The 22,156-nt window shown below is 40.1% G+C and overlaps 2 non-coding genes across 2 annotated transcripts; both read right to left on the reverse strand.

The window, feature by feature from the left end:
• Window positions 1–1,543: 1,543 nt before the first annotated feature.
• LOC112724343 (small nucleolar RNA R71) lies at window positions 1,544–1,651 on the reverse strand. Its single transcript, XR_003163510.1, has one exon. It is a non-coding gene; the product is annotated as a small nucleolar RNA R71 (small nucleolar RNA).
• Window positions 1,652–10,642: 8,991 nt separating this feature from the next.
• Window positions 10,643–10,750, reverse strand: LOC112724345 (small nucleolar RNA R71). Its single transcript, XR_003163512.1, has one exon. It is a non-coding gene; the product is annotated as a small nucleolar RNA R71 (small nucleolar RNA).
• Window positions 10,751–22,156: the final 11,406 nt, after the last annotated feature.

A 22,156-nucleotide genomic window follows, 5' to 3' on the forward strand; every position in this document is an offset into this window, starting at 1 on the left:
ATTTTCATGCATTGAGTCTTTTTGTTGTTTTTCTCTCTCATCATAAAAAAAATTCAAAAAAATCAAAAAAATATCTTTCCCTTTTTCTCTCATCAAATTCGAAAATTTGGATTGACTTTTTCAAAAATTTTAAAATCAAGTTGTTTCTTATGAGTCAAATCAAATTTTCAATTTGAAAATCTTATCTTTTTCAAAATCTTTTTCAAAAATCAAATCTTTTTCAAAATTCTTAGTTATTTTCGAAAATTCCAAAAATATTTTTCAAAAATCCTTTTCTTATTTTTATATCAAATTTTCGAAAATAACATAATCAATTAATGTTTTGATTCAAAAATTTGAAGTTTGTTACTTGCTTGTTAAGAAAGATTCAAACTTTAAGTTCTAGAATCATATCTTGTGATTTCTTGTGAATCAAGTCATTAATTGAGATTTTAAAAATCAAATCTTTTTCAAAAACTAATTTCTATCATATCTTTTCAAAAATATCTTCTTATCTTTTTCAAAAATTTGATTTCAAAATATCTTCTCTAACTTCCTAACTTCTTATCTTTTCAAAAGTGGTTTTCAAAATTTGTTTCAACCAACTAACTAACTTTTTGTTTGTTTCTTAACTTTTTCAAAACTACCTAACTAACTCTCTCTCTCTCATTTTCGAAAATATCTTCCCCCTTTTTCAAAATTTCTTTTTAATTTATTAATTATTTTAATTTTTAATTTTTAAATCTTAATTTTCGAAAATTACTAACATTTTTCAAAAACTATTTTCAAAAATCACTAACTCTTTTTCAAAATTTATTTTCGAAAATTCCTTCTCTCTCATCTTATTCTATTTATTTATTCATCTACTAACATCTCATCTCACATCTCAACCCTCCTCACAGTTGTGTTTCTTCCATTACATTACATTCTTTGTCTCCCCCTCTTCTTCTACTCACACAAGGACCCCTATACTGTGGTATAAAGGATCTCTATTATTATTATTATTTTTCTGTGCCCTCTTCTTTGTCATATGAGAAGGAGCAAGGATAAGAACATTCTTGTGAAAGCAGATCCAGAACCTGAAAGGACTCTAAAAAGGAAACTAAGAGAAGCTAAAATACAACAATCCAGAGATAACCTTTCAGAAATTTTTGAACAGGAAGAGGAGATCGCAGCCGAAAATAATAATAATGTAAGGAAGATACTTGGTGACTTTACTGCACCTAATTCCAATTTACATGGAAGAAGCATCTCCATTCCTGCCATTGGAGCAAACAATTTTGAGCTGAAACCTCAATTAGTTTCTCTGATGCAGCAGAACTGCAAGTTTCATGGACTTCCATCTGAAGATCCTTTTCAGTTCTTAACTGAATTCTTGCAGATATGTGATACTGTTAAGACTAATGGAGTAGATCCTGAAGTCTACAGGCTCATGCTTTTCCCTTTTGCTGTAAGAGACAGAGCTAGATTATGGTTGGATTCTCAACCTAAGGATAGCCTGAACTCTTGGGATAAGCTGGTCAAGGCTTTCTTAGCCAAGTTCTTTCCTCCTCAAAAGCTGAGCAAGCTTAGAGTGGATGTTCAGACCTTCAAACAGAAAGAAGGTGAATCCCTCTATGAAGCTTGAGAGAGATACAAAGGACTGACCAAAAAGTGTCCCTCTGACATGCTTTCGGAATGGACCATCCTGGATATATTCTATGATGGTTTATCTGAGCTATCAAAGATGTCACTGGACACTTCTGCAGGTGGATCCATTCACCTAAAGAAAACGCCTGCAGAAGCTCAAGAACTCATTGACATGGTTGCTAATAACCAGTTCATGTACACTTCTGAAAGGAATCCTGTGAGTAATGGGACGCCTATGAAGAAGGGAGTTCTTGAAGTTGATACTCTGAATGCCATATTGGCTCAGAATAAAATATTGACTCAGCAAGTCAATATGATTTCTCAGAGTCTGAATGGAATGCAAGCTGCATCCAACAGTACTCAAGAGGCTTCTTATGAAGAAGAAGCTTATGATCCTGAGAATCCTGCAATAGCAGAGGTGAATTACTTAGGTGAACCTTATGGAAACACCTATAACTCATCATGGAGAAATCATCCACATTTCTCATGGAAGGATCAAAAGCCTCAGCAAGGCTTTAATAATGGTGGAAGAAACAGGTTTAACAACAATAAACCTTTTCCATCATCCACTCAGCAACAGACAGAGAACTCTGAACAAAATGCTTCTAATTTAGCAAATCTAGTCTCTGATCTATCCAAGGCCACTGTGAGCTTCATGAATGAAACAAGGTCTTCCATTAGAAATTTGGAAGCACAAGTGGGCCAGTTGAGTAAAAGGATCACTGAAATCCCTCCCAGTACTCTCCCAAGCAATACAGAAGAGAATCCAAAAGGAGAGTGCAAGGCCATTGACATAAGCAAAATGGCCGAACCCAATGAGGGAGAGGAGGACGAAAATCCCAAGGAGGAAGACCTCCTGGGATGTCCAGTGACCAATAAGGAGCTTCCCTCTGAGGAACCAAAGGAATCTGAGACTCATCTAGAGACCATAGAGATTCCATTGAACCTCCTTATGCCCTTCATGAGCTCTGATGAGTATTCCTCTTCTAGAGAGAATGAGAATGTTACTGAAGAGCAAACTGCCAAGTTTCTTGGTGAAATCATGAAGCTGAATGCCAAATTATTTGGCATTGATACTTGGGAAGTTGAACCTCCCTTGTTCATCAATGAACTAAGTGATCTGGATCAACTGACATTGCCTCAGAAGAGACAGGATCCTGGAAAGTTCATAATACCCTGTACCATAGGCACTATGATCTTAAAGGCTCTATGTGACCTTGGTTCAGGAATAAACCTCATGCCCCTCTCTGTAATAGAGAAATTGGGAATCTATGGGGTGCAAGCTGCTAAAATCTCATTAGAGATGGCAGACAATTCAAGAAAACAGGCTTATGGACAAGTAGAGGACGTGTTAGTAAAGGTTGAAGGCCTTTACATCCCTGCTGATTTCATAGTCCTGGATACTGGAAAGGAAGAGGATGAATCCATCATCCTAGGAAGACCTTTTCTGGCCACAGCAAGAGCTGTGATTGATGTTGACAGAGGTGAAATAGTCCTTCAATGGAATGAGGACTCCCTTGTGTTTAAAACTCAAGGATCTCCCTCTGCAACCATGGAGAGGAAGCCTGAAAAGCTTCTCTCAAAGCAGAGTCAACCAAAGCCCCCACAGTCAAACTCTAAGTTTGGTGTTGGGAGGCCACAACCAAACTCTAAGTTTGGTGTTGAACTCCCATATCCAAACTCTAAGTTTGGTGTTGGAGACTCTCAACAATGCTCTGAACATCTGTGAGGCTCCATGAGAACCCACTGTCAAGCTATTGACATTAAAGAAGCGCTTGTTGGGAGGCAACCCAATTTTTATTTTATCTAACTATATTTTTCTTAATTATATGTCTTTATAGGTTAATGATCATGTGGAGTCACAAAATAAATAAAAACTTGAAAACGGAATCAAAAACAGCAGAAGAAAAATTACACCCTGGAGGAGCATCTGTCTGGCGTTCAGTGCCAGAACAGAGCATGGTTCTGGCGCTGAACGCCCAAAATGGGCAGCCTCTGGGCGCTGAACGCCAGAACAGGCATGGTTCTGGCGTTCAACGCCAGAAATGGCACACAAATGGGCGTTGAACGCCCAAAATGGCCACCAACCTAGCGCTGAACGCCCAGAGTTGTGTGCAAAGGCATTTTTTCATGCATAATGGGTGCAGGGATGTAAATCCTTGAACACCTCAGGATCTATGGACCCCACAGGATCCACTCAGGATCTGTGGACCCCACAGGATCTACTCAGGATCTGTGGACCCCACAGGATCCCCACCTACCTCCACTCACTTCTTCTCACCACTCTCTTCACCAATCACCTCAAACTCTCTTCCCCATCACCTCTTCACTACTCACATCCATCCACTCTTCCCCATAAACCTACCTCATAAACTCCACCTACCTTCAAAAATTCAAAACCAATTTCCCACCCAAACCCACCCATCTGGCCGAAACCTTTCCCCCCCTCCCTCCCCTATATAAAGCCCTCCATTCTTCATCAAATTCACACAGCACACCCCTCTACACCCTTCTTGGCCAAAACACTTCCCACTCTCCCTCTCCTCCCTTTCTTCTTCTTCTTCATCTATTCTTTCTTTTATTGCTCGAGGGCGAGCAAAATTCTAAGTTTGGTGTGGTAAAAGCATAAGCTTTTTCTTTTTCCATTACCATTGATGGCACCTAAGACCGGAGAATCCTCTAGAAAGGGGAAAGGAAAGACAAAAGCTTCCACCTCCGAGTCATGGGAGATGGAAAGGTTCATGTCCAAAGCCCATCAAGACCACTTCTATGATGTTATGGCCAAGAAGAAGGTGATCCCTGAGGTCCCTTTCAAACTCAAAAGAAATGAGTATCCGGAGATCCGACATGAAATTCAAAGAAGAGGTTGGGAAGTTCTAACAAATCCCATCCAACAAGTCGGCATCCTAATGGTTCAAGAGTTCTATGCTAATGCATGGATCACCAAGAACCATGATCAATGTAAGAACCCGGATCCAAAGAACTATGTTACAATGGTTCGGGGGAAATACTTAGATTTTAGTCCGGAGAATGTGAGGTTGGCGTTCAACTTGCCAAACATGGAAGAGAACGCACGCCCCTACACAAGGAGAGTCAACTTTGATCAAAGGTTGGACCAAGTCCTTATGGACATATGTGTAGAAGGAGCTCAATGGAAGATTGACTCCAAAGGCAAGCCGGTTCAACTAAGAAGATTGGACCTCAAGCCTATAGCTAGAGGATGGTTGGAGTTTATTCAATGCTCAATCATTCCCACTAGCAACCGGTCTGAAGTTACTATAGACCGGGCCATCATGATCCATAGCATCATGATTGGAGAAGAGGTGGAAGTTCATGAGATTATACCTCAAGAACTCTACAAGGTGGCTGACAAGTCTTCCACTATGGCAAGGTTAGCCTTTCCTCACCTCATTTGCCACCTATGCAATTCGGCTGGGATTGACATAGAAGGAGATATCCTCATTAAAGAGGACAAGCCCATCACTAAGGAAAAGATGGAGCAAGCAAGAGAGCCCATTCATGGAGCTCAAGAGGCGTATGAAGCTCATCACCATGAGATCCCGGAGATGCCTCAAATGCACTTTCCTCCACAAAACTATTGGGAGCAAATCAACACCTCTCTAGGAGAATTGAGTTCCAATATGGGACAACTAAGGGTGGAACATCAAGAGCACTCCATCATGCTCCATGAAATAAGAGAAGATCAAAAAGCAATGAGGGAGGAGCAACAAAGACAAGGAAGAGACATAGAAGAGCTCAAGGACATCATTGGTTCCTCAAGAAGGAAACGCCACCATCACTAAGGTGGATTCATTCCTTGTTCTTATTTCTTCTGTTTTTCGTTTTCTATGTTATGTGCTTATCTATGTTTGTGTCTTCATTACATGATCATTAGTAGTTAGTAACTATGTCTTAAAAGTTAGGAATGTCCTATGAATCCATCACCTCTCTTAAATGAAAAATGTTTTAATTCAAAAGAACAAGAAGTACATGAGTTTTGAATTTATCCTTGAACTTAGTTTAATTATATTAATGTGGTGACAATGCTTCTTGTTTTCTGAATGAATGCTTGAACAGTGCATATGTCTTTTGAAGCTGTTATTTAAGAATGTTAAATATGTTGGCTCTTGAAAGAATGATGACTAGGAGACATGTTATTTGATAATCTGAAAAATCATAAAAATGATTCTTGAAGCAAGAAAAAGCAGCAAAGAACAAAGCTTGCAGAAAAAAAAAAGAGAAAAAAAAAATAGGCGAAAAAAATAATAGAAAGAAAAGCAAGCAGAAAAAGCCAAAAGCTCTTAAAACCAAGAGGCAAGAGCAAAAAGCCAATAACCCTTAAAACCAAAAGGCAAGGGCAAATAAAAAGGATCCCAAGGCTTTGAGCATCAGTGGATAGGAGGGCCTAAAGGAATAAAATCCTGGTCTAAGTGGCTAAACCAAGCTGTCCCTAACCATGTGCTTGTGGCGTGTAGGTATCAAGTGAAAACTTGAGACTGAGCGGTTAAAGTCAAGGTCCAAAGCAAAAAAAAAGAGTGTGCTTAAGAACCCTGGACACCTTTAATTGGGGACTTTAGCAAAGCTGAGTCACAATCTGAAAAGGTTCACCCAATTATGTGTCTGTGGCATTTATGTATCCGGTGGTAATACTGGAAAACAAAGTGCTTAGGGCCACGGCCAAGACTCATAAAGAAGTTGTGTTCAAGAATCATCATATTGAACTAGGAGAGTCAATAACACTATTCGAAATCTGAAGTTCCTATAGATGCCAATCATTCTGAACCTCAATGGATAAGGTGAGATGCCAAAACTATTCAAGAGGCAAAAAGCTATAAGTCCCGCTCATAAGATTGAAGCTCTGTTTCATTGATAGTTTGGAATTTGTAGTATATTCTCTTCTTTTTATCCTATTTGATTTTCAGTTGCTTGGGGACAAGCAACAATTTAAGTTTGGTGTTGTGATGAGCGGATAATTTATACGCTTTTTGGCATTGTTTTTAGTATGTTTTTAGTAGGATCTAGTTACTTTTAGCGATGTTTTCATTAGTTTTTATGTTAAATTCACATTTCTGGACTTTACTATGAGTTTTTGTGTTTTTCTGTGATTTCAGGTATTTTCTGGCTGAAATTGAGGGACTTGAGCAGAAATCAGATTCAGAGGTTGAAGAAGGACTACTGATGTTGTTGGATTCTGACCTCCCTACGCTCAAAGTGGATTTTCTGGAGCTACAGAACTCGAAATGGTGCGCTTCCAATTGCGTTGGAAAGTAGATATCCAGGGCTTTCCAGAAATATATAATAGTCTATACTTTGGCCAAGAATAGACGACGTAAACTGGCGTTCAACGCCAGCTTTCTGCCCAAATCTGGCGTCCAGCGCCAGAAAAGGAGCCAAAACCAGAGTTGAACGCCCAAACTGGCACAAAAACTGGCGTTCAACTCCAAGAAGGACCTCTACACGTGCAACACTCAAGCTCAGCCCAAGCACACACCAAGTGGGCCCCGGAAGTGGATTTATGCATCAATTACTTACTTCTGTAAACCCTAGTAGCTAGTTTATTATAAATAGGACATTTCACTATTGTATTAGACATCTTTGAACGCATAGTTCTTAGACCATGGGGGCTGGCCTCTCGGCCATGTCTGGACCTTTCACTTATGTATTTTCAACGGTAGAGTTTCTACACTCCATAGATTAAGGTGTGGAGCTCTGCTGTTCCTCAAAGATTAATGCAAAGTACTACTGTTTTCTATTCAATTCATCTTATTTCGCTTCTAAGATATTCATTCGCTCTTCAACCTGAATGTGATGAACGTGACAATCATCATCATTCTCTATGAACGCGTGCCTGACAACCACTTCCGTTCTACCTTCGACTGAATGAGTATCTCTTAGATCTCTTAATCAGAATCTTCGTGGCGTAAGCTAGAATGATGGCGGCATTCAAGAGAATCCGGAAAGTCTAAACCTTGTCTGTGGTATTCCAAGTAGGATTCAATGATTGAATGACTGTGACGAGCTTCAAACTCGCGAGTGCTGGGCGTTAGTGACAGACGCAAAAGGAGGGTGAATCCTATTCCAGCATGATCGAGAACCGACAGATGATTAGCTGTGCTGTGACAGAGCATGTGAGCATATTTTTCACTGAGAGGAGGGGATGTAGCCACTGACAACGGTGATGCCCTTGCATAAAGCCAGCCATGGAAAGGAGTAAGACTGATTGGATGGAGATAGCAGGAAAGCGGAGGTTCAGAGGAACGAAAAGCATCTCCATTCGCTTATCTGAAATTCCTACCAATGATTTACATAAGTACCTCTATCCCTATTCTATTACTTATTATTCGAAAACCCATTACTGTTTGATATCCGCCTGACTGAGATTTACAAGGTGACCATAGCTTGCTTCATACCGACAATCTCCGTGGGATTCGACCCTTACTCACGTAAGGTATTACTTGGACGACCCAGTGCACTTGCTGGTCAGTTACACGGAGTTGTGAACCGTGGTTTTGGCATCATGTTTTTGGCGCCATTACCAGGGAAAGAAAGAGCAATGAACTTTACATAATTAAAGTGTAATCACGATTCCGCGTACCAAGTTTTTGGCGCCGTTGCCGGGGATTGTTTGAGTTTGGACAACTGACGCTTCATCCTGTTGCTCAGATTTGGTAATTTTCTTTTTGTTTTGTTTTCAAAAATTTTTCAAAAATCTTTCAAAAAATTTTTCTTGTGTTTTCGAAAAAAATAATATAAAAATGTTTTCAAAAATTTTATTCAAAATTTTTAAAGAATGAATTCTAGTGTTTCATGAAGCATGTTGAAGCCTGGCTGGCTGTAAAGCCATGTCTAATTCCTTTGGGAATGAGTATGTCAGGCGTGTCATGTCTGAATTACATGCTAAAGCTTGGCTGGCCATTGGCCATGTCTAGTGTTTTAGACCGGAGCTTTCATTGAAAGCTTGGCTGGCTCATGAGCCATGTCTAATTCCTGGACTGAAGCTTTAGACTAAGAATGCAAGATTCCTGGAATTCATGTTAAAAATTTTGGAATCCTTATTTTTTCTTTTTCATATAATTTTCGAAAAAATCCAAAAAAATTAGAAAATCATAAAAATCAAAAACATTTTTTGTGTTTCTTGTTTGAGTCATGAGTCATGTCATAAGTTTGGTGTCATTTGCATGTGCATCTTGCATTTTTCGAAAATTTCATGCATTCATAGTGTTCTTCATGATCTTCAAGTTGTTCTTGGTAAGTCTTCTTGTTTGATCTTGATGATTTTTTGTTTTATGTCTTTTCATGTTTATCATATGCATTCTTGAATTCTTAGAGTCTAAACATGAAAGATTTCTAAGTTTGGTGTCTTACATGTTTTCTTTGCATCAAAAATTTTTCAAAATATATTCTTGATGTTCATCTTGACATTCAAAGTGTTCTTGGTGTTCATCTTGACACTCATATCATTCATGCATGCATTCATTGTTTTGATTCAAAATTTTCATGCATTGAGTCTTTTTGTTGTTTTTCTCTCTCATCATAAAAAAAATTCAAAAAAATCAAAAAAATATCTTTCCCTTTTTCTCTCATCAAATTTGAAAATTTGGATTGACTTTTTCAAAAATTTTAAAATCAAGTTGTTTCTTATGAGTCAAATCAAATTTTCAATTTGAAAATCTTATCCTTTTCAAAATCTTTTTCAAAAATCAAATCTTTTTCAAAATTCTTAGTTATTTTCGAAAATTCCAAAAAATTTTTTCAAAAATCCTTTTCTTATTTTTATATCAAATTTTCGAAAATAACATAATCAATTAATGTTTTGATTCAAAAATTTGAAGTTTGTTACTTGCTTGTTAAGAAAGATTCAAACTTTAAGTTCTAGAATCATATCTTGTGATTTCTTGTGAATCAAGTCATTAATTGAGATTTTAAAAATCAAATCTTTTTCAAAAACTAATTTCTATCATATCTTTTCAAAAATATCTTCTTATCTTTTTCAAAAATTTGATTTCAAAATATCTTCTCTAACTTCCTAACTTCTTATCTTTTCAAAAGTGGTTTTCAAAATTTGTTTCAACCAACTAACTAACTTTTTGTTTGTTTCTTAACTTTTTCAAAACTACCTAACTAACTCTCTCTCTCTCATTTTCGAAAATATCTTCCCCCTTTTTCAAAATTTCTTTTTAATTTATTAATTATTTTAATTTTTAATTTTTAAATCTTAATTTTCGAAAATTACTAACATTTTTCAAAAACTATTTTCAAAAATCACTAACTCTTTTTCAAAATTTATTTTCGAAAATTCCTTCTCTCTCATCTTATTCTATTTATTTATTCATCTACTAACATCTCATCTCACATCTCAACCCTCCTCACAGTTGTGTTTCTTCCATTACATTACATTCTTTGTCTCCCCCTCTTCTTCTACTCACACAAGGACCCCTATACTGTGGTATAAAGGATCTCTATTATTATTATTATTTTTCTGTGCCCTCTTCTTTGTCATATGAGCAGGAGCAAGGATAAGAACATTCTTGTGAAAGCAGATCCAGAACCTGAAAGGACTCTAAAAAGGAAACTAAGAGAAGCTAAAATACAACAATCCAGAGATAACCTTTCAGAAATTTTTGAACAGGAAGAGGAGATCGCAGCCGAAAATAATAATAATGTAAGGAAGATACTTGGTGACTTTACTGCACCTAATTCCAATTTACATGGAAGAAGCATCTCCATTCCTGCCATTGGAGCAAACAATTTTGAGCTGAAACCTCAATTAGTTTCTCTGATGCAGCAGAACTGCAAGTTTCATGGACTTCCATCTGAAGATCCTTTTCAGTTCTTAACTGAATTCTTGCAGATATGTGATACTGTTAAGACTAATGGAGTAGATCCTGAAGTCTACAGGCTCATGCTTTTCCCTTTTGCTGTAAGAGACAGAGCTAGATTATGGTTGGATTCTCAACCTAAGGATAGCCTGAACTCTTGGGATAAGCTGGTCAAGGCTTTCTTAGCCAAGTTCTTTCCTCCTCAAAAGCTGAGCAAGCTTAGAGTGGATGTTCAGACCTTCAAACAGAAAGAAGGTGAATCCCTCTATGAAGCTTGAGAGAGATACAAAGGACTGACCAAAAAGTGTCCCTCTGACATGCTTTCGGAATGGACCATCCTGGATATATTCTATGATGGTTTATCTGAGCTATCAAAGATGTCACTGGACACTTCTGCAGGTGGATCCATTCACCTAAAGAAAACGCCTGCAGAAGCTCAAGAACTCATTGACATGGTTGCTAATAACCAGTTCATGTACACTTCTGAAAGGAATCCTGTGAGTAATGGGACGCCTATGAAGAAGGGAGTTCTTGAAGTTGATACTCTGAATGCCATATTGGCTCAGAATAAAATATTGACTCAGCAAGTCAATATGATTTCTCAGAGTCTGAATGGAATGCAAGCTGCATCCAACAGTACTCAAGAGGCTTCTTATGAAGAAGAAGCTTATGATCCTGAGAATCCTGCAATAGCAGAGGTGAATTACTTAGGTGAACCTTATGGAAACACCTATAACTCATCATGGAGAAATCATCCACATTTCTCATGGAAGGATCAAAAGCCTCAGCAAGGCTTTAATAATGGTGGAAGAAACAGGTTTAACAACAATAAACCTTTTCCATCATCCACTCAGCAACAGACAGAGAACTCTGAACAAAATGCTTCTAATTTAGCAAATCTAGTCTCTGATCTATCCAAGGCCACTGTGAGCTTCATGAATGAAACAAGGTCTTCCATTAGAAATTTGGAAGCACAAGTGGGCCAGTTGAGTAAAAGGATCACTGAAATCCCTCCCAGTACTCTCCCAAGCAATACAGAAGAGAATCCAAAAGGAGAGTGCAAGGCCATTGACATAAGCAAAATGGACGAACCCAATGAGGGAGAGGAGGACGTAAATCCCAAGGAGGAAGACCTCCTGGGATGTCCAGTGACCAATAAGGAGCTTCCCTCTGAGGAACCAAAGGAATCTGAGACTCATCTAGAGACCATAGAGATTCCATTGAACCTCCTTATGCCCTTCATGAGCTCTGATGAGTATTCCTCTTCTAGAGAGAATGAGAATGTTACTGAAGAGCAAACTGCCAAGTTTCTTGGTGCAATCATGAAGCTGAATGCCAAATTATTTGGCATTGATACTTGGGAAGTTGAACCTCCCTTGTTCATCAATGAACTAAGTGATCTGGATCAACTGACATTGCCTCAGAAGAGACAGGATCCTGGAAAGTTCATAATACCCTGTACCATAGGCACTATGATCTTAAAGGCTCTATGTGACCTTGGTTCAGGAATAAACCTCATGCCCCTCTCTGTAATAGAGAAATTGGGAATCTATGGGGTGCAAGCTGCTAAAATCTCATTAGAGATGGCAGACAATTCAAGAAAACAGGCTTATGGACAAGTAGAGGACGTGTTAGTAAAGGTTGAAGGCCTTTACATCCCTGCTGATTTCATAGTCCTGGATACTGGAAAGGAAGAGGATGAATCCATCATCCTAGGAAGACGTTTCCTGGCCACAGCAAGAGCTGTGATTGATGTTGACAGAGGTGAAATAGTCCTTCAATGGAATGAGGACTCCCTTGTGTTTAAAACTCAAGGATCTCCCTCTGCAACCATGGAGAGGAAGCCTGAAAAGCTTCTCTCAAAGCAGAGTCAACCAAAGCCCCCACTGTCAAACTCTAAGTTTGGTGTTGGGAGGCCACAACCAAACTCTAAGTTTGGTGTTGAACTCCCATATCCAAACTCTAAGTTTGGTGTTGGAGACTCTCAACAATGCTCTGAACATCTGTGAGGCTCCATGAGAACCCACTGTCAAGCTATTGACATTAAAGAAGCGCTTGTTGGGAGGCAACCCAATTTTTATTTTATCTAACTATATTTTTCTTAATTATATGTCTTTATAGGTTAATGATCATGTGGAGTCACAAAATAAATAAAAAAATTGAAAACGGAATCAAAAACAGCAGAAGAAAAATTACACCCTGGAGGAGCATCTGTCTGGCGTTCAGCGCCAGAACAGAGCATGGTTCTGGCGCTGAACGCCCAAAATGGGCAGCCTCTGGGCGCTGAATGCCAGAACAGGCATGGTTCTGGCGTTCAACACCAGAAATGGCAAACAAATGGGCGTTGAACGCCCAAAATGGCCACCAACCTGGCGCTGAACGCCCAGAGTTGTGTGCAAAGGCATTTTTTCAAGCATAATGGATGCATGGATGTAAATCCTTGAACACCTCAGGATCTGTGGACCCCACAGGATCCACTCAGGATCTGTGGACCCCACAGGATCCCCACCTACCTCCACTCACTTCTTCTCACCACTCTCTTCACCAATCACCTCAAACTCTCTTCCCCATCACCTCTTCACTACTCACATCCATCCACTCTTCCCCATAAACCTACCTCATAAACTCCACCTACCTTCAAAAATTCAAAACCAATTTTCCACCCAAACCCACCCATCTGGCTGAAACCTTTCCCCCCTCCTTCCCCTATATAAAGCCCTCCATTCTTCATCAAATTCACACAACACACCCCTCTACACCCTTCTTGGCCGAAACACTTACCACTCTCCCTCTCCTCCATTTCTTCTTCTTCTTCATCTATTCTTTCTTTTATTACTCGAGGGCGAGCAAAATTCTAAGTTTGGTGTGGTAAAAGCATAAGCTTTTTATTTTTCCATTACCATTGATGGCACCTAAGACCGGAGAATCCTCTAGAAAGGGGAAAGGGAAGACAAAAGCTTCCACCTCCGAGTCATGGGAGATGGAAAGGTTCATCTCCAAAGCCCATCAAGACCACTTCTATGATGTTGTGGCCAAGAAGAAGGTGATCCCTGAGGTCCCTTTCAAACTCAAAAGAAATGAGTATCTGGAGATCCGACATGAAATTCAAAGAAGAGGTTGGGAAGTTCTAACAAATCCCATCCAACAAGTCGGCATCCTAATGGTTCAAGAGTTCTATGCTAATGCATGGATCACCAAGAACCATGATCAAAGTAAGAACCCGGATCCAAAGAACTATGTTACAATGGTTCGGGGGAAATACTTAGATTTTAGTCCGGAGAATGTGAGGTTGGCGTTCAACTTGCCAAACATGGAAGAGAATGCACGCCCCTACACAAGGAGAGTCAACTTTAAACAAGGTTGGACCAAGTCCTTATGGACATATGTGTAGAAGGAGCTCAATGGAAGATTGACTCCAAAGGCAAGCCGGTTCAACTAAGAAGATTGGACCTCAAGCCTATAGCTAGAGGATGGTTGGAGTTTATTCAATGCTCAATCATTCCCACTAGCAACTGGTCTGAAGTTACTATAGACCGGGCCATCATGATCCATAGCATCATGATTGGAGAAGAGGTGGAAGTTCATGAGATTATACCTCAGGAACTCTACAAGGTGGCTGACAAGTCTTCCACTACGGCAAGGTTAGCCTTTCCTCACCTCATTTGCCACCTATGCAATTCAGCTGGGATTGACATAGAGGGAGATATCCTCATTAAAGAGGACAAGCCCATCACTAAGAAAAAGATGGAGCAAGCAAGAGAGCCCATTCATGGAGCTCAAGAGGCGTATGAAGCTCATCACCATGAGATCCCGGAGATGCCTCAAATGCACTTTCCTCCACAAAACTATTGGGAGCAAATCAACACCTCCCTAGGAGAATTGAGTTCCAATATGGGACAACTAAGGGTGGAACATCAAGAGCACTCCATCATGCTCCATGAAATAAGAGAAGATCAAAAAGCAATGAGGGAGGAGCAACAAAGACAAGGAAGAGACATAGAAGAGCTCAAGGACATCATTGGTTCCTCAAGAAGGAAACGCCACCATCACTAAGGTGGATTCATTCCTTGTTCTTATTTCTTCTGTTTTTCGTTTTCTATGTTATGTGCTTATCTATGTTTGTGTCTTCATTACATGATCATTAGTAGTTAGTAACTATGTCTTAAAAGTTATGAATGTCCTATGAATCCATCACCTCTCTTAAATGAAAAATGTTTTAATTCAAAAGAACAAGAAGTACATGAGTTTTGAATTTATCCTTGAACTTAGTTTAATTATATTAATGTGGTGACAATGCTTCTTGTTTTCTGAATGAATGCTTGAACAGTGCATATGTCTTTTGAAGCTGTTATTTAAGAATGTTAAATATGTTGGCTCTTGAAAGAATGATGACTAGGAGACATGTTATTTGATAATCTGAAAAATCATAAAAATGATTCTTGAAGCAAGAAAAAGCAGCAAAGAACAAAGCTTGCAGAAAAAAAAAGAGAAAAAAAATAGGCGAAAAAAATAATAGAAAGAAAAGCAAGCAGAAAAAGCCAAAAGCTCTTAAAACCAATAGGCAAGAGCAAAAAGCCAATAACCCTTAAAACCAAAAGGCAAGGGCAAATAAAAAGGATCCCAAGGCTTTGAGCATCAGTGGATAGGAGGGCCTAAAGGAATAAAATCCTGGTCTAAGCGGCTAAACCAAGCTGTCCCTAACCATGTGCTTGTGGCGTGTAGGTGTCAAGTGAAAACTTGAGACTGAGCGATTAAAGTCAATGTCCAAAGCAAAAAAAAAGAGTGTGCTTAAGAACCCTGGACACCTTTAATTGGGGACTTTAGCAAAGCTGAGTCACAATCTGAAAAGGTTCACCCAATTATGTGTCTGTGGCATTTATGTATCCGGTGGTAATACTGGAAAACAAAGTGCTTAGGGCCACGGCCAAGACTCATAAAGAAGCTGTGTTCAAGAATCATCATACTGAACTAGGAGAGTCAATAACACTATTCGAAATCTGAAGTTCCTATAGATGCCAATCATTCTGAACCTCAATGGATAAGGTGAGATGCCAAAACTATTCAAGAGGCAAAAAGCTATAAGTCCCGCTCATATGATTGAAGCTCTGTTTCATTGATAGTTTGGAATTTGTAGTATATTCTCTTCTTTTTATCCTATTTGATTTTCAGTTGCTTGGGGACAAGCAACAATTTAAGTTTGGTGTTGTGATGAGCGGATAATTTATACGCTTTTTGGCATTGTTTTTAGTATGTTTTTAGTAGGATCTAGTTACTTTTAGGGATGTTTTCATTAGTTTTTATGTTAAATTCACATTTCTGGACTTTACTATGAGTTTGTGTGTTTTTCTGTGATTTCAGGTATTTTCTGGCTGAAATTGAGGGACTTGAGCAGAAATCAGATTCAGAGGTTGAAGAAGGACTGCTGATGTTGTTGGATTCTGACCTCCCTGCACTCAAAGTGGATTTTCTGGAGCTACAAAACTAGAAATGGCGCGCTTCCAATTGCGTTGGAAGGTAGACATCCAGGGCTTTCCAGAAATATATAATAGTCCATACTTTGGCCAAGAATAGACAACGTAAACTGGCGTTCAACGGCAGCTTTCTGCCCAAATCTGGCGTCCAGCGCCAGAAAAGGAGCCAAAACCAGAGTTGAACGCCCAAACTGGCACAAAAACTGGCGTTCAACTCCAAGAAGGACCTCTACACGTGCAACACTCAAGCTCAGCCCAAGCACACACCAAGTGGGCCCCGGAAGTGGATTTATGCATCAATTACTTACTTTTGTAAACCCTAGTAGCTAGTTTATTATAAATAGGACATTTCACTATTGTATTAGACATCTTTGAACGCATAGTACATAGACCATGGGGGCTGGCCTCTCGGCCATGCCTGGACCTTTCACTTATGTATTTTCAACGGTAGAGTTTCTACACTCCATAGATTAAGGTGTGGAGCTCTGCTGTTCCTCAAAGATTAATGCAAAGTACTACTGTTTTCTATTCAATTCATCTTATTTCGCTTCTAAGATATTCATTCGCTCTTCAACCTAAATGTGATGAACGTAACAATCATCATCATTCCCTATGAACGCGTGCCTGACAACCACTTCCGTTCTACCTTCGACTGAATGAGTATCTCTTAGATCTCTTAATTAGAATCTTCGTGGCGTAAGCTAGAATGATGGCGGCATTCAAGAGAATCCGGAAAGTCTAAACCTTGTCTGTGGTATTCCGAGTAGGATTCAATGATTGAATGACTGTGACGAGCTTCAAACTCGCGAGTGCTGGGCGTTAGTGACAGACGCAAAAGGAGGGTGAATCCTATTCCAGCATGATCGAGAACCGACAGATGATTAGCCGTGCTGTAACAGAGCATGTGAGCATATTTTTCACTGAGAGGAGGGGATGTAGCCACTGACAACGGTGATGCCCTTGCATAAAGCCAGCCATGGAAAGGAGTAAGACTGATTGGATGGAGATAGCAGGAAAGCGGAGGTTCAGAGGAACGAAAAGCATCTCCATTCGCTTATCTGAAATTCCTACCAATGATTTACATAAGTACCTCTATCCCTATTTTATTACTTATTATTCGAAAACCCATTACTGTTTGATATCTGCCTGACTGAGATTTACAAGGTGACCATAGCTTGCTTCATACCGACAATCTCCGTGGGATTCGACCCTTACTCACGTAAGGTATTACTTGGACGACCCAGTGCACTTGCTGGTCAGTTACACGGAGTTGTGAACCGTGGTTTTGGCATCATGTTTTTGGCGCCATTACCAGGGAAAGAAAGAGCAATGAACTTTACATAATTAAAGTGTAATCACGATTCCGCGTACCAATGGTCTTTGTCCAGGATATCTCAGAGGGTGTAGCTGCCAAAAGGGTTGATTAGATCCCCTTGTTTCCATCCATCCTTGATTGGTCTGACCCTGATGTGCGTTCCTACTGTAACTTCTATTTCCTTTAACAATATTAGAACCAAACTCAAAGCGAGAGGGGTGAGAGTCCATGGTAGCAAATAAAGATAAACAGGAAAAAAAAACAAAAATAAATAAACAAGCAAAAGAAAAATATTTACAATAACCAATAATAAGGCACACGTTAGCAGTTCCCCGGCAACGGCGCCATTTTTGACGTTAGGATTTTTGCCAGTAAAGAATGTCATAAAAACAGTCGCGTTGTAGATATAGTCTCTAAACCGACAAAAATCCCTTCGTACAAACGTTAGATGGGAAATACCTCAATTATCATTAAAAGGGGGAAAAAGTAAAATTGTTGGAATAATAAAAATGTCCTTAGATGGGAAGCAATGGTAGCTTAAATCAAAGAGAACAATCATAAACTGAAAATCATAAACTGAAAATACCTCAATTATCATTAATTCAAATAACAGTCTGTAACATGGAAGAATTCATAGATTCAATTATAAAGGTAAATAGCCAACTCAGATACTGAAATAAATAAATAAAGTAAAAGGGAAGTTTAAAGCAAAGAAATATAAAACCTGGATTGAGAGTCACTCTTAAAGCGAAAAGAAATCCTAAATCCTAAGAGAGAGAGGAGAAGATCTCCCTCCCAACTAAATCTAAATCATTGAAAAATAAAATATGCGAGCTCCCTTTGAATGGGTGCATTCCCACACTTTATCACCTCTGGTCTATGCTGTCTGTACTTGGATCTGGGCCAAAAAGGGCTTCAGAAATCGCTGGGGGCATATTCTGTAAATTCTGATACGTGGCCTCTGTCACGCGTCCGCATGGGTCACGCGGTCGCGTCATTCAGAGCTTTTCCTTGCCACGCGGTCGCGTCAGTCACGCGTCCGCGTCGTATGCGTTCTGCTTATGTCGCGCGGTCGCGTCAGTCATGCGGCCGCGTCGCTGCATCTTCGCTTCTGGCACGCGATCGCGTCGTCCATGCGATCGCGTGAATACCAGTTTCCTTCAAAGCTCCATTTTGCTTTCTCCTTCCATTTTTGTATGTTTCCTTTTCCATCCTTTAAGTCATTCTGCCTTAGAAAATCTGAAACTACTCAACACACTAATCACGGCATCGAATGGAAATAAAGGTAATTAAAATAATTAATTTTTAAAGCTTAGAAAAACATGTTTTTCACAATATGACATAATAAGGAAGGGAAAGTAAAACCATGCAGTTAATATGAATAAGTTGGTGGAGGATTGAATAAGTCACTCAAATTAAGCACAAAAGAACTCATGAAATATGGATTTATCAGAGAGAAAATCAAAAAATACCACAATTACACCCCCTCTCAGGGCATCCCTAGTCGACGTATACAAAGAAGTCTGCCATACGGAGAAAATACCCCCAGCTCGGCCACTCAAAGGCAAAAGAGGAGGAGGAAACCGGAATGAATATTGCGAATATCATCGAGTGCGAGGGCATTCCACCAACGAGTGCTTCGATCTAAAGAACATCATAGAAAAATTGGTGAGGGAAGGAAAACTAGATCGTTTTCTAGCCACCCGAGATGACGACCAAAAAAAGAGACGAAGGGATGAAGATATCGGACGAACCGCGTGATCACCTCGTACACCGGAAAGACACGTCCACATGATACACGGCAGATTCACAGGGGGAGGAATCTCCAAATAATATCGCAAAAGATATCTCAAAGAAGTATATCATGTCGAGGGAAAGGAAGAAGCACCTGACATCCCTGCAATCACATTCACTAAAGAGGACGCATCCGGTATCATCTCGGGACACGACGACCCCATGGTTATCACCATCATACTGGCAAACGCCAATCTACACCGCACATTAATAGACCAAGGGAGCTCTGCCGACATCTTATTCAAAATTGCCTTCGACAAGCTCGGCCTAGAAGACAAGGAGCTTAGGGCATACCCGAACAGTCTGTTCGGACTAGGAGATACCCCGGTACAACCACTGGGATACGTGTCACTACATACAACCTTCGGAAAAGGAAACCAATCCAGAACACTCAAGATAGACTACATTGTGGTCGACGTGAGTTCAGCCTACAATGCCCTAATAGGTCGGACAACACTAAATCAACTCGGCGCAATAGTCTCAACTCCACATCTATGCATGAAATTCCCAACTACAGAGGGGATAGCCACAATAAAAGCAGATCAAAAGATGGCACGCCGCTGTTATAACGAAAGTCTAAACCTCAGAGGCAGATGAGAAGAGTTCCATACAATTGAGCTTGGTGGAGTCCAGAGATGAGAAGAACTCCGTCCACAGCCCGAAGGTGAAATAGAGAAAGTTCAGATCGGAGACACCTCGGACAAAACGACTAATATTGGCACGATCCTGAAAGGTGATGAAAAAGAATTACTAGTACAGTTCTTGCGAGATAATGTCGATCTCTTTGCATGGAAAGCTGCAGATATGCCAAGCATAGACCCCAAGCTAATGTGTCACAAATTGGTGGTCTACCCAGGATCTCGGCCGGTACAGCAGAGACGAAAAAAACTTGGGCCAGAGCGATCCCAAGCTATGGATGAACAGGTACAAGCACTACTGGAGGCAAGATTCATAAGAGAAGTCAAGTACCCACTATGGCTAGCTAACGTCGTCTTGGTGAAAAAATCAAATGGGAAGTGGCGAATGTGCACCGACTACATCGACCTCAACAAAGCCTGCCCAAAAGATCCTTACCCACTCCCAAGTATCGACGCTCTGGTAAATGCTTCCTCCGGATATAGATACCTCTCGTTCATGGATGCATATTCCGGATACAACCAGATCCCCATGTATCCATCAGATCAAGAAAAGACCTCGTTTTTGATGCCAAAAGCAAATTACTACTACGTTGTGATGCCTTTCGGTCTCAAGAATGCGGGAGCTACTTATCAAAGGCTAATGAATAAAGTCTTCTCAGATCACATCGGGAAAATCATGGAAGTCTATGTGGATGACATGTTGATAAAAACACAAAGTGAAGAGACATTATTATCCGACCTGGCTCAAGTGTTTGACACTATAAGGAAGCATGACATGCGACTCAATCCCGCAAAATGCACCTTTGCAGTAGAAGCAGGCAAATTTTTAGGTTTCATGCTCACACAAAGAGGAATTGAAGCAAATCCAGATAAATGTCAAGCCATACTCAACATGAAAAGCCCAACCTGTGTCAAAGAAGTACAGCAACTCAACGGGAGATTGGCCGCTCTATCCAGGTTCTTAGAAGGATCAGCGATAAGATCTCTCCCATTCTATGCTACTTTAAGGAAGGGAAAGCAGTTCGAATGGACAACAGAATGTGAACAAGCCTTCCAAGACTTCAAGGAATTCTTAGGACGGCCACCTATCCTATCTCGACCACGAAAAGGAGAATTGCTTATATTATATCTCGCAGTAGGAAGCCGGGCAATAGCCTCAGCACTAGTCAGAGAAGACGAAAGTGGGCAACAACCCGTCTACTTCATTAGTAAAGCGCTACAGGGATCCGAGTTGAACTACCAGAAAATAGAAAAGTTTGCCTATACTCTCGTTCTAACATCTCGACGACTTCGCCCGTACTTCCAGGCTCACACAATTAAGGTTCGAACTAACCAGCCCATAAAAGGAATATTGCAGAAAACAGATTTAGCAGGCAGAATTTTATAATGGCCAGTCGAGTTATCCGAGTTTGACCTCCAATATGAAGCTCGGACGGCGATCAAATCACAGTATCTAGCCGACTTCATCGCAGAATTCACAGATGCCCCGAAAATCCCACAGAATAGAATCTCTATGTGGACGGTTCTTCAAATAAGACTGGAAGCGGCGCAGGTGTGACAATAGAAAGCAACCAAGGAACCCAAGTTGAGCTTTCCCTCAAATTCGGGTTCCCGGCCTCAAACAATCAGGCGGAATATGAAGCGTTATTAGCTGGTTTGAAGCTGGCTAAAGAGGTTGGAGCTTAAAAACTCAACATTTACAGTGATTCACAAGTAGTCACGTCACAGATAACAGGGAACTACCAAGCCAAAGATCCCACCATGAAAAAGTATTTGGATAAAACCAAGGAACAGCTCGGACAACTCGGGGAATATAAGATCCGCCACATACCTGCGAACAAAATGCCCGAGCTAACGCACTTTCGAAACTAGCCAGCACCAAACCAGGGGGCAACAATAGAAGCCTCATCCAGGAAATGCTACAGAACCCGTCAATCTTGGAAGAGGAAAAAGTCCTAGCCATAACAAGTTAGGACCAAGGATGGATGACCCCCATAATTAACTACCTCAAAGCAGAAACACTCCCCACAGAAGAAAAGGAGGCAAAGAGGTTAAAAAGAGAGGCACAGTAATAAACCCATATTTTATGATGTAATTTGTGCTTAATTTGAGTGATTTATTCAATCCTCCAACCACTTATTCATGTTAATTGCATGGTTTTACTCTCCTTCCTTATTATGTGATGTATGTGAAAAACATGTTTCCTATGCTTTTAAATTAATTATTTTAATCACCTTTAATTCCATTTGATGCCGTGATTAGTGTGTTGAGTAGTTTTCAGATCTTCTAAGGTAGGAATGACTTAAAGGATGGAAAGGAAACATACAAAATTGGAAGGAAAGCACAAAACGGAGCTTCTAAAGAAATTAGAATCCACACGATTGCATGGGCGACGCGGACGCATGCCAAGCGCAAAGAAGCAATGACGCGGTCGCATGACTGATGCGACCGCGCGCCTTAAGTAGAATGTATATGACGCGGTTGCATGACTGACGCGACCGCGTGGCAAGG

This window comes from Arachis hypogaea, chromosome 11 (assembly GCF_003086295.3).
Source record: "Arachis hypogaea cultivar Tifrunner chromosome 11, arahy.Tifrunner.gnm2.J5K5, whole genome shotgun sequence".
Classification (NCBI taxonomy): Eukaryota; Viridiplantae; Streptophyta; class Magnoliopsida; order Fabales; family Fabaceae; genus Arachis; species Arachis hypogaea.